Below are 13,096 nucleotides of genomic sequence, written 5' to 3'. Positions count from 1 at the left end.
CGGCATTTCTATATTTAGGGAGAGAACTTCTCAGCTGTAGATGTTTAAAACAGTGGGCCTGGGGTGGAGTATACTATCTCTTGAGCGCCTTAAATGTCAGTCAGGTAAAGTGAGATAGCCAGGACCTCATGTCATAGGCTTGTTCACACTTTAATGGCCTGTCTAAACAGAACATTTAGCTTAATTATAAATAGACTAATTTTAGAGAGGAACTTTTGGTTAAGGTGTCTCAAGTATGTCATTCAAAAACTGAAACAAGTGTACACTTTTTGAAAAGTTACACTTAAAGGTCATAGAAAGCCTTTGACAGAATCAGGACTAGAATCCAGAACTCTAAAGTCTGGATCAACCAGAACAAAAACACAAACAAAATCCTCCCACCTGTAATGATAACTGACTAGAGCATTAGCAGGTAGAATTGGTTGGGAATTTTCCATTGGAAAATCATTTCAATGGAAAATTCACTTTCTACATCACCATAATTTTGACTTTTTCATCAGGAAAATTTAAATATTTCATTTTAGTTTTCTAGACAGAAAATCCAAAATATGAAATTTCATTTCAGATCAGTTTAACCTGAATCATAATATTTCATTTTATGAACTGACCCAAAACCTTTCATTTTCAATCAGTTCAACAAAACATTTCTTTATCATGGCACATTACCTTATGGAAGTTGTAGTTTGGGCCAATGTCTTCTATATGGGTTATATATATGGACTACATCTCCCATTAGGCAATATAGATTTCCATCTGACTGAGCTCTCCAGCTGGGCCACTAAGTAGTTCAGATCTCCTTCTGGGGTTTACATTGTACAATTGTAGACCACTTGCCCAGTGGGCTACAGGGGTGGGAAGGGGGGAAGACTTAGGCTCACCCGCTACTCCAGGTCCCCATCCAAGGACCCTAAGAATTGCAGCCACACACATCCACATCATGTAACAAAACTGCTTTCAGTTCCCTGGGCCATATCCTCACAGGCCCAGCCTTCACTAAAGCTTCACCCCTACCTCAGGGGTCTTTTATGTTAGGTCTAGCAGCCAGCCAGGAGCTCTTCCTTGCTCCCCTGGTCCCTGCCAGCACTGAGCTGTACATGCTGCAGTTCCCTTCATCCAGCCAGGGACCCTCTTTGGCTCCAGCAAGAAACTGACTGTTGCTAGTGCTGCAGCTCCTTTTTATAAGGCCATACTGGGCCCTGATTGGCTGCTCCCTACAGCGTTTGATTGTTTGCTTCCCTTGCAGCCTCCCCTCCTGATTGGCTGCTTCCCACACATCCTCTCTAGGTTGCTTGGAGAACTTAGCTCCCGTACTCTTTTCCTGGGATGGGTGTATCAGGACCTTGAGGCCTCCAGAAGGGGGCCTCTGGGCCTAGTCTATCCTGTCACACAGACAATCATTATCTTGGACCATGGTATTTTGGTTAGACACAGAGTATACAACCTAAATACATGGTTTTGCTTCTTATTGAAGGTGAACTGCAAAGCAAAAATGAAAGTGGAGTTAAGCCCAGATTGCCTGCCAACCCAAATTAGATTGTGGTTGACATTCAGCATAGAAGTTTCAATTTAACTACTGTTTAAAAGAAAAAGAAAAGCCCTCTGTGAAAATATCTTGTTTTTCCCAGTTTACAGAAGATATCCAGAATGTCACATCACAAATACCAGTAGTCTTGCTAATTATAAATACAGAAGTCTTAGTAATTAATTGAAACCACAATATGTGTAATGTCATAGAATTATGCCTTATTGAATATTGTCAGTGAAGCTAGAAATACCAAAAGGATTAATGCAGGGTTAGTTGAAATTTGTTTTGGTGCTGAAATCTTTTTCATAGCCAATTTGGTGGGGACATGTAGTACATCAATTTGAGCTAGATTATGGTGCGAGGCACAGCATTGTGTAAACGGGAAGGAATTTTCCTCCAGGGCAGATTGGCAGAAGCCCTGGGATTTTTGCCTTCCTCTGCAGCATGGGGCATGGGTCACTTGCTGGAAGATTCTCTGCACCTTGAAGTCTTTAAACTATGATTTGAGGACTTCAGTGGCTCAGACACAGGTTTGATACAGGAGTGGGTGGGTGAGATTCTGTGGCCTGCATTGTGCAGGAGGTCAGACTAGATGATCATAATGGTCCCTTCTGACCTTCAAATCTATGAATCTATTTCAAACTAGAGTGACCAGATGTCCTGATTTTATAGGAACAGTCCCTATTTTGGGGTCTTTTTTCTTATATAGGCTCCTATTACTCCCTACCCCCTGTCCCGATTTTTCACATTTGCTGTCTGGTCACCCTATTTCAAACATACAGATAAGCCCATCCTGGCCCTTTCTATCCAGGGAGACGATCCTAACTTCCAAACTCAAATGGCTCCCACTACATAGAATAATAATAATCATAATTATATAAATGTAGGGCTGGAAGGAACTTCAAGAAGATATCTTAGCCCTGTTCTTGTAAACCTCTAATGATGGGGATGCCACAACCCTCCCTTGGAAGCCTGTTCCAGTGCTTAACTATCCTTATGTATCTAGTTCAGTAGTGCTATATGTTATATTTTAAAAATATGTATGGCTTCAAAATTGCTCTCCATGGAGCAGTAATGATTTTTACAGCACTATTTTTCTTTCAGCAGTGCCATTTTTATTTACATACACCTTGCGGCATTCACTGAATAAAATGAAGCCTATTTGTAAAAATCGTTGTTTAAAGTTACTGCAAGAATTTACTCTGTTCCTATATTTTGTACAGTACCTGTCTGCTAATGTTGCACTTTGCTATTTGAGATCCAGTCCTGCTAACATACACGAGTAATTTTCTTCATGTATGTATATAGTTCCATATGTGAGAATGTCTGTACCAGCAAACTCTTACATTTAACAGTAAGGTTTACTAAAACGAAAAGCTTGCAGTGCAAATGACAAAGTTACATGCATATAGTCACTGACAGAAATGTGATGTTATGATTTTCCCCAATCAAAAGACTTTTTTTTTGTACATTTAAAAGATGAATTTGACCAAATCTCTTATTGAACCCCAGCTAGAATATCATGTCAAAAAGCTGGAAACAAACAACTATCCACTCTGTTCCTGTGAACTACATTAAGAAAGATTAAATTCAGGGCCTCATTTTCTACTACATGGATTACTGCCATACACTGGAGTGGAACTCCTAGAGGTTCCTTCTACTTCTTTCTTCAACCCCCTCAATTCCTTGTGCTTTCTTCCTCCAGCAATTCTAATCCAAGTCCCTTATTCTATATCAGTCCTTTCATTATCCTTTTACTTGTCATTCCTTCCCTATTTTGATATTGTAACTTTCCCTTTTCTTACTATTCTCCTACAATATATTCTTTCCCCATGCCACTCCATACTCCATCTTCTGCCTGTTTCCTTACTGTAGTTTCTCTCTCACCTGATAAGGTTCTCAGCCCAGAATATTCATCTGCCCAACATTCAAATCAACAGATACTCAAGGTGTGGTGGAGAGAACTTTTCAAAGTGCTGCTTGTTTGTGTTGTTGAATGCTTTTATATATGTTGACATCATCGCTGCATCATAATAAATTGGGACTTGGTATTTCCGATGGTTGGGAAAAGGAAGAAGAGGTGAAATTACAAACTGTATATACAACTTAGAGTCAATTAAAAAAGGAAATAAAATGTGAGGCAGTGTATAACATTTGTTGTACTTAGAACAATTTTCATTCTTCTATCTCTAGCTTTAATTTTTCTCCTAACTGACAGTGGACCCTCCCTATTATGATTTATTTTCAAGGTGATTACTTATTGGTGCAAAAAGAGAGCAAACATTTCAGTGCAGATTTACAGGAGTTGTGTCAAAATCAAAACGGTGGCATTGTTTTACTTGATGTCTGGGGCGGCTCTAGACATTTCGCTGCCCCAAGCATGGCGGCATGCCGCGGGGGGCGCTCTGCTTCCATCGAAGCCGCGGGACCAGCGGACCCTCCACAGGCACACCTGCGGGGAGGTCCACCGGAGCCGCGGGACCAGCGGACCCTCCACAGGCATGCCGCTGAAGGCTGGCTGCCTGCCGCCCTCCCGGCGACCAGCAGAGCGCTCCCTGCAGCATGCCGCCCCAAGCACGCGCTTGGCATGCTGGGGCCTGGAGCCGCCCCTGCTTGATGTCAACTGAAGGGACAACGTTAATCTTTCCTTATTTAAAAAATTAAGATACCGTTAAAAAGGAAGGTAGAAGCTAGTTTTTTTTCTGATTCAGTCTCTTCTACTGATATTGGCTCAGGGGGAGGAGGACCTCATCTGAACCAGAACAAAATAAACCTAAGAAAAAGATTGCTTAGAGATTGAAAACCATGAAAAAATGGTGCTGCATAGAGGGAGGTTGGTCTGCCAGCCTGAGTAGTACTGAAAGACAAAGGAATCCTCTCTCATAAGCCAGGGAGTCACAGTAGAACTGTTCTGCTGCAACTGTAGCCTACTGGCAATAATGGTCTCAATTGTCCTTGTCCCTGGAAATCCACAGAGAGGTGTGGTGATTCACTAGGCGGTGATAGCAATCATACTCTTTTTCTTTCAGAGTGGTAGCCATGTTAGTCTGTATCAGCAAAAACAAGGAGGAGTACTTGTGGCACCTTAGAGACTAACAAATTTATTTGAGCATAAGCTTTCGTGGGCTAAAACCCACTTCATTGGATGCATGCATAAATTTGTTACTATCTAAGGTGCCACAAGTACTCTTCGTTCTTTTTACTCTTTTTCTTGGTTCTTCAGGTCATTATTGTTGTCTGTATGGCTGAATAAACATAGGGAAACTGCAGGTGACAGATTTCTAATTAAGGTTATGCTTAACCATAGTAGGCAAATAATGTGACATATTTGCAGTTCATGTATAGTTTTAATTCCATTTGTCAGAGTTCTCCTTAAATTCTAACATCATAGTTTCATTAGACTGTAATGCAAAAAGTTAATGGCTACAGGGAAATGTTCTAAGGTGAAAGTAATTGCAGATATGTATTTCTAAGTAGGTAGCTGATGAACAGAAATATATGACCTGATTCTGCTCTTAAGTATACCACTTTTGCACTCCAGTAATTCCACAGACTCCAGTAGAGTCACTCCATATTTACACTGTGAGAATTAGTGGAGAATCAAGAGGAGAATCAGGCTCAGGGAATGCAGCGAAAGTATGGGTGAATGATGGAGGAAATATCAGTATTAATTGAGCATTATTAATCAAAATAAAGACAAGGAGTTTGATTCTGTTCTTACGTCTTGTCTAGATGAGAAAGTGGCAAGTGAGAAAGTTTAAACTAGCTCAAAATAAGCCACTCTGAACAAAAATAAAAATGTCCACACAGGGTTTGTATTGGTTTAACTGAATTGATTTAAAAAACAATTTAAGTTAAACTGGTGGGACTAGTGGCAGGCAGGATGAATGCACCCCTTGTGCAAGCTTCAGGAAATTAGGCTTCATCTGAGTACTAGAACCACCCCAGCACAGTTAGGGTATTTTGTGCCTTTGTGGTCACAGAGGAAGGGGCAAGACTCACTCCTTTGAGCATTTTTGCCTGATTTCTGCCCATTTTGTTGAACAGGTTGCGAACTTTAATGAGATAGAGTATGTTTAGTGGTTGAAGAAGGAGGCAGGGAGATGGATTATCTGGCTTCTATTTGAGCGCCCCAACTGATCTTATGATCTCAGACAAGTCACTTAAAGAAGCTGAAACACAGATGGATTATTTGTAAAATGGGCATAATAATCCCTTATTAAAGAAAGTCTGTAGTATACTACAGTAATAATTTGGAGACTGCATTTTACAATACTGATACTTCAGAATTGGGAGGGGCTGGAGGAGGGGGTGTTAGTGGTTACTGTAGTGTAGAACACTGTAGTATTTATATAAGGGTTACCTTCAACCCAGGGGGGTTGTAAGGTTTAATTATTGGTTGTAAACCACTTTGAGACCTTGGATGCCTCAGAAGTACAAAATTATGAGCTGAGAGATTAATTTCAAATACAATAGTTAAGTATAGGCAAAATGTCATTTTTTAAAATGTGTATGACTTGCATCAGTATCACATGATAGGCTCTTGTGTGAATTGACTGCAGCCCTCAATACAAACATGGCTTCCCAGAACGATAAATCAGAATGAAAACCTTGGGAGACTAACATTTTTTAGTATTTAATTTATGTGCCCTAGATAAAAATATAACTGAAAAGTATTGATTAAGGCATGATTGTCCATAAACAGTCAAACACAAATATTGTAGGCAGATTACCTTTCCTTCTGTTGGAATCAGTGAAGTTGCTGCAATATTCCTCAACAAATGCCAAGTATAACAAATCATACTTGTTAGAAAGAACATACAGCGTTCCATTTTCAGAAGCAGAAGTTGAAAGCATCTCAATTGTATGTGAAAGGTTTTGAATGCCCATTTTTAGGTGCCCCAGTACATTTGGATTGATGCATAGTTTGTTTTAATTCTAGGCACTCAAATTTAGAGGTTGGGTTTTGTCATTGTTTCATAAGTTTAGGGAACCACCACTGCATTAGGTGCTAGGACCAACATTTTCAACAGGGGCCACTAGTTCAGGCCACTGAGACACCTAATGACATGATTCTCTTCTAACTTACACAGGTATACATCAACCATATGTGTAACTCCATTGAAATCAATGAATGCACATTGGTGTAAAAATGGTTTATGTGCAAGGAGAAACAATCCAGAGATGTCTCACAATGAGCAACCAAAATCAGTGGCCACTTTTGAAAATGTTGGCCTACACCTATTGCCTCTCATATATAAGGTGTAGAGAGGGTTCGTCCCTCTCTGGGGCAGTAGGGAACCACACTGCCTCCCTTAGTCCTTGCATGGCCCCTTGGGGAATCAGTTGGGCCGCAGGAGTCCTGGCTCAAGCTGTCCGGCAGGGGGCTGAGTACACACAGGTAACAATTAACAGATAACAAGCCCAGGCTCTGGGTCAGGGCGGGGCAGCAAAGAGTCCAAGGCTCAGGCCCTCAGGCAGGGGCTGAGCAACCACAGGTAAGTAGCACACCCAGGCTTCAGGCTCCAAGCGGCCTGGGAGAGGGGGAGACTGCCACCCACACATTGGGTGGCAGGGGGGGCACAGGCCCTCCCACTCCACTGCGTCCCAGCCCGGGGCCCTAGCAGCAGCCACAGGCCTGCTGCTGTGTCAGTGGGGATCCTGGCCGGAACACACTGACATGGGTTCCGGCTGTTTTGTAGCCAGACTCGGATCAGCTGCCACGCGGCTACTTCCTAACTCCCCTTCTGGAGGTACCTGAGTTGAGGTGGTATCCTCAGGGGGGGTCGATCACCACTGGAGCTTTGGGGTAGCTGGTGAGGGGTAGGCTCAGCGCCTCTTCTGAGTAGCTGGTGAGGGGTAGGCGTGGCAACTCTCCCACACGCTGGCCCACATCAAGTGTCAGCCAGTCAGGCAGTCTCCAGGTCCGTTGCTGGAGTCTCTCTAGGGGGAGCTGGGCCGGAGGTGTCTGGCCTCTCCAGCGGCTGCCTCCCAAGTGAGCTCTGGGGTTGAGCTCTTATACTTCCTGTCTGGCATCTGACCCTCTGGGGGGCAGGCTTGGAGTGTTCTGGCTCCGCGCACTCTCATGTCCGGCCCAGCTCGTCCCTCTCTGGAACACCGGGGAACCACACTGCCTCCCTACATAGGGTCTGATCCTGCTTCCACTAAATGAATGGCAAAACTCCATTTGAGTTAATTAGAAGCAGGATTGGGTCCACAGAATCCTGGGAGTTTTTAGTCTGCAGAGAATGCCAGATCAAGGCTATAATACTTTAAAGTTGAATTTTTTGGACTAGTTTTATAAATAGTTTGTTGAATCAGGAGTTTTTAAAGGATCATTTGGGATTTAATAAAATGTTGTAAGTGTAATCAAGCATAAAATTTAACTATAAATAAAATGTTCATAGTACTAATCTACTTTTGTGAACTTGAAATCAAAAGACAATCACTGACACAAAGAAACAAAAATGTTCTCTAGTGAGAACCAAACAATAATCTTTGGACATTGATTTCAGCAGGAGGGCTCCTTTGAAATTTCCACAAATGAGGAAGGTAGGCACTGGGACCAGAACAGAAGTGGATGGCTGTGAAAGAAGTCTACTGTTAAAAAGATGAAGAGGAGCTTGTAGTGGCCTGTGATACAGGGACAGAAAACTTAAACTCCATAGAGAATTAGTGTATTATTTTCACAGTAATCTTAGTATGATGCTGTTCAAGCTCCAAGTCACATGGTACAGGGGCACCAGCAGTATCCCTCCCGCATTACAGTCTATCCCTGGTGGAGCGGGACACTCTAGGAATACAGTACCCTGAAATGTCTGGGTTGGCAGCATTTTCTGACCTGGCCCTCCCTAGGTTCCTTTAAGTATTGTACAGCATAGAAAAAACAAAAAATAATTACTTATGTTGCAGACTATCAAGTGATGAGAATCACAGATAATTTCTTATTCTTTGACTACAGCTTTAAGGAAGACATTTTCCTCAAATCAGTTTCAGTGTGTCATTTTGTCTAATTAGAGAAATCAGTGCTAGGGTGACCAGATGTCCCGATTTTATAAGGACAGTCCCGATATTTGGGGCTTTGTCTTATATAGGCTCCTATTACCCTCCAATCCCTGTCCCGATTTTTCACACTTGATGTCTGGTCACCCTAATCAGTGCACTTATTAAAAGCAATGTCAGTAGGAGCAAATGTCCCTGAGGAGGTCCTCAGTCTACTGAACTAGATTAAGGTTTATAAAATCAACATGTAATTAGATTAAGGTAAATGCCAATAGTTTATACAATGGGAGAATTAAACGTATGTCAAATGCACTTACAAATACTTATAAAGCTCTCCATCTGGAATGTTACATTCTTTCTCTATTTAACATTTATTGGGATCACATTAGAAAAAAGAAAGCTTCTGCTTCTCATTTCTCAGCATGATTGGATCAGAACCTGACATGGCACTTAAAAGGACTGGGCCAGACCCTAAAAGGGCCTGAAAACTTGCAAGTCTCTGCGTGTAGAAATGCAAATGTTCAGCATGACTCAGGATCTGGCCCACTATCATTAGTATAAGTTTTAATAGAAAGTTCTGTTAAGAAACCCTCTTCTGTTTACCTTGGTGACTTTTCTTGAATATTTGTTGAATGAGTCAACATGTTATTGCTGGATGCTTTCCTTCTTGCTTAGCACTTGTGAAATCTGATATTCCAAAGGTCCTGTAGTTCTACCTGTTTTCATGGTAACTTACATGTAGGAAGAACTGAAATAATCTTTTACACATGAATTACTTAGTGCATAAATTTTGCCACTGGGGAAAACAGGCACATTGAAATTGGCAGTAGCTTTCTCAGAAGGGGCTGTAGGGAAGTACATTTTATCAGTGGGGAACAGAAGCACAAAGAGACTAAGGGTTTGGCTACACTTGTGAGTTACAGTGCATTAAAGCAGCCCTGGGCGCACTAGCTTACTCCCTGTCCACACTGGCAAGGCACTTAGAGTGCTCTGACTCCGTGGCTACAGCGCTGCTGGTACTCCACCTCGGCGAGTGGAATAATGTTTGCTGCGCCCCTGCTGGAGCACCGCAGTGTCAGTGTGGACGAGGTGTTGCATTACTGCACTCTGATTGACCTCCGGAAACAGCCCATAATCCCCTTAAGTCAAGTAGCCACTCTTCTCATTGTTTTGAACTTGCTGTAGGAATGCCGATATGCCATTTGAAAGCTCCGTTTCAGACAGCCGGCTGATTATCTGCTCCGAGACAGATTAGTGTGGAATGCTGTGTGTGTGGGAAAGAGGCAGGGGAGTGGTGGGGGGTCTGCTGCTGTCTGAACTTACAGCATGCTGACATGCCCCAAAAACCCACTCTCTCTCCCCCCACATACATACAACACACTCCCTGTCACACTCCACCCCATTTGAAAAGCACGTTGCAGTCACTTGCATGCTGGGATAGCTGCCCATAATGCACCCCTCCCAATGCTGCTGCAAGTGCCACAAATGTGGCCATGCCAGTGTGCAAGCAGCTGTCAGTGTGGACAGACTTCAGCACTTTCCCTACTGCACTCTCCGAAGGCGGGTTTAACTCACAATGCTCTACATCTGCAAGTGTAGCCATGCCCAAAGTGACTTGCTCATGGTCTGAGAAGCCTATGGTAGAAACAGGGAAATGAAACCCACCTCTCCTGGGTCCAAAGCAAGCACCTTAATCACTGGGCTATCCTTCCTTTCCTCCGACAGGGCTGCAGATTGCTCAAAAGGGCTGGGAATGTAACATTATTTAACCTATAAATGGGCTGGGGTTACTGCTGGAAATATAGGAATAATAATCTCATTATGCCTCTTCTCCCTGCTGACAAGGCAAGTTACCCATGTAAAATGTCTAGCATAAATTAAATCTGTCACAGGCACCATTACTTTTTTTAGCCTTAGAAGTAAATGATGTTAAATTCACAACATTGGGGAAAGGGTGATTTCAACTATTATTGTTTTAATTGAGTATCTATCTTGAATTTTTAACTGGTTTGGCCATGGAGGATTATGGATTCAATGAAAAAAATCAAGCTTTACTTTGCTCCAGTTATCAAATTGTTAACATTCCCTTACTGGAATCCCCAAAGGTAAAAGTACATAAGAAAAAGATACTTGACTGTGCTTGTGTTCTTTATTATGTTATTTATGTCTTCAGTAAGGATTCCTGCTATGTATTCCAATAAAGTGTGAATGGGAGATTCTATGATCAAGTGGCATTTTATATCTTTAGTGAGTGTATGTATATAACAAATATATGCTGTAATAAAATATATAGAGAAAAATCATAACATTTTTCAATGGCTGGGCAATTAGTTATCTGCATTAAAAAATTAGATCTTGTTAGTTCCATGGCAGATTTTAAATGTGTCCTGAAGAAGCATCATTATATAATATGCTACAGTGTAGCGATGGGTCCTAATAAAAAAACCAAGCTCTAAATGCCTCCAAACTTTTTGGAAGATTGTATCTAGATCCAAATGTGACAGACTTGTCACATTTCTACTATTTAAGGTTTTGGTGCTTAATCAAAATTGCTGTGTCAGAAATTAGGCCTAATTGGTTAACAAACTAATGCGGGGATGGGCTAGTCCACCCATTGCTCTCTTTTGAGTTTTTGTTTGTTTTTAAAGGCTTTGGTCAAAATTTGAGGATGTATGTGGGCACTTGCTAACTAAAAAGCAAGAAAAGGGGAAGGAGTGAGATTCACCCTCATGCCTGTCTTCCCACCGTCTCCTGGGACCCACTATGACATCACTGAGTCTTCAGCATCCTAATTCCAAGAAAAGTCCTGACCAGACTGGGCCAAAGAAAGAGACTTTGTGACATTGCCACCTCCACCAGCTCTGCCAAAATCCTAAACACCATCTGGGATGTGATACTTTGTCACACACTGCTCACCCCATGTGTCTTTTTCTTTTATCACCTTATTTCTTTTCTTTCCTGTCCCTCTTCTTTTGCCTTCTGTCTAGTACAAGTTTGGCTTAGCAATCTTGGATGATATAGTTTGCAACACTGCTGTAAGCCCATGACCAGACAAACCAATAAAAACAGTATCAGTATCAGGCTGCTTAGAGCAAGACTGGTGAGTCTTGAAGTGTCTAATAAGACCATGGGCTGTGCCTTTATTTCTCCAGCAGTAAGGCTACAAGTAAGACTTTGTCTACATTGGCAAATGAAAGACAAAACTTTTGTCATTCAGAGGTGTTAAACCCCCCCTCCCCCAAAGACAAAAGTTGTGTCGACCACAAACACTGGTGTGAACAGTGCTTTATAGGCAGTAGAGCTCTCTCCTAGCAACAAACAGCGGCTACACTGTGCGCCTTTTAGTGGCACGGCTGTATTGGCACAGCCGTGTTGCTGAAAACTGCGTAGAGTAGACATAGCCTAAGGGTACGTCTACACTACGGGACTATTCTGAATTTGCATAAACCGGTTTTGTAAAACAGATTGTATAAAATCGAGTGTGCGCGGCCACACTAAACACATTAAATCGGTGGTGTGCGTCCACGGTCCGAGGCTAGCATCGACTTCTGGAGCGTTGCACTGTGGGTAGCTATTCCGTAGCTATCCCACAGTTCCCGCAGCCTCCCCCACCCCTTGGAATTTCCGGGTTGAGATCCCAGTGCCTGATGGGGCAAAAATCATTGTCGCGGGTGGTTCTGGGTAAATGTCGTCCGTCACTCCTTCCTCTGGGAAAGCAACGGCAGACAAGCATTTCGCGCCTTTTTTCCCTGGATTGCCCTGGCAGATGCCATAGCATGGCAATCATGGAGCCTGTTTTGCCTTTTGTGACTGTCACCGTATGTGTACTAGATGCCGCTGACAGAGGCGATTCAGCAGCGCTACACAGCAGCATGCTTTTGCTTTTGCATGACAGCAGAGATGGTTACCAGCCATACTGCACCATCTACCAATCCATAAATTGGTAAAAAGATGATCATGGCTACCAGTCGTTTTGCACCATTTGCTGCTGTCATAAGTGCCCCTGGCTGCTCTTAGCCAGGGGTGCAAAAGCCAAAATTGGGAATGACTCCCTGAGTCAATCCCTCCTTTTTGGTATCTAAAAATAGAATCAGGCCTGCCTAGAAGATGGGCAAGTGTACTAGAGAACCACTGTATCAGAGAGCACAGCTGCTCTGTGTCAGATCCTGCAGAAATGATGAGCTGTATGCTATTCACAGGGGGTACTCATGCAACAACCCCACCTGTTGATTCTGTTCTTCCCCCAGCCTTCCTGGGCTACTGTAGCATTGTCCCCCCACTTGTGTGATGAAGTAATAAAGAATGCAGGAATAAGACACACTGACTTGTTAGTGAGAAATGAGTGGAAGGCAGCCTCCAGCTGCTATGATAGTCCAGACAGGACAGTAAGGAGTGTGTAGGAGAGGAGCCCAGCAGCCCTCTGCTAGTGCAGGGGCAATTGAATCTTTTTTTTACACATGAAGGGTGGGGGCTGACAGAGCTCAGCCCCCTGTTGCTATGACGATGATGGTCATCAGCCATACTGCACCATCTACCAGGAAAAATTAGGGCCAGGCACCCTTGATAGAC

The 13,096-nt window shown here is 42.8% G+C and overlaps 1 protein-coding gene across 7 annotated transcripts in view; it reads right to left on the bottom strand.

The window, feature by feature from the left end:
• Positions 1 to 13,096, bottom strand: part of KPNA4 (karyopherin subunit alpha 4) — a 102,306-nt gene that overhangs the window by 84,719 nt on the left and 4,491 nt on the right. For 2 of the 7 annotated variants that reach the window (XM_039488666.1, XM_039488671.1), the window contains exon 1: positions 3,413 to 3,516. The exons of 1 other annotated variant lie outside the window; for it this stretch is intronic. The gene's annotated coding sequence lies outside the window, so the exon portion shown is untranslated. Of the gene's footprint in view, positions 1 to 1,011; positions 1,116 to 3,412; positions 3,518 to 13,096 lie in introns of those variants that run through there. 4 more of the 7 variants (XM_039488669.1, XM_039488673.1, XM_039488668.1 and 1 more) reach the window with 4 other exon arrangements.

Source organism: Mauremys reevesii, linkage group 9 (assembly GCF_016161935.1).
Source record: "Mauremys reevesii isolate NIE-2019 linkage group 9, ASM1616193v1, whole genome shotgun sequence".
Lineage (NCBI taxonomy): Eukaryota > Metazoa > Chordata > Testudines > Geoemydidae > Mauremys > Mauremys reevesii.
This window is presented reverse-complemented; position numbering and strand designations above follow the sequence as displayed.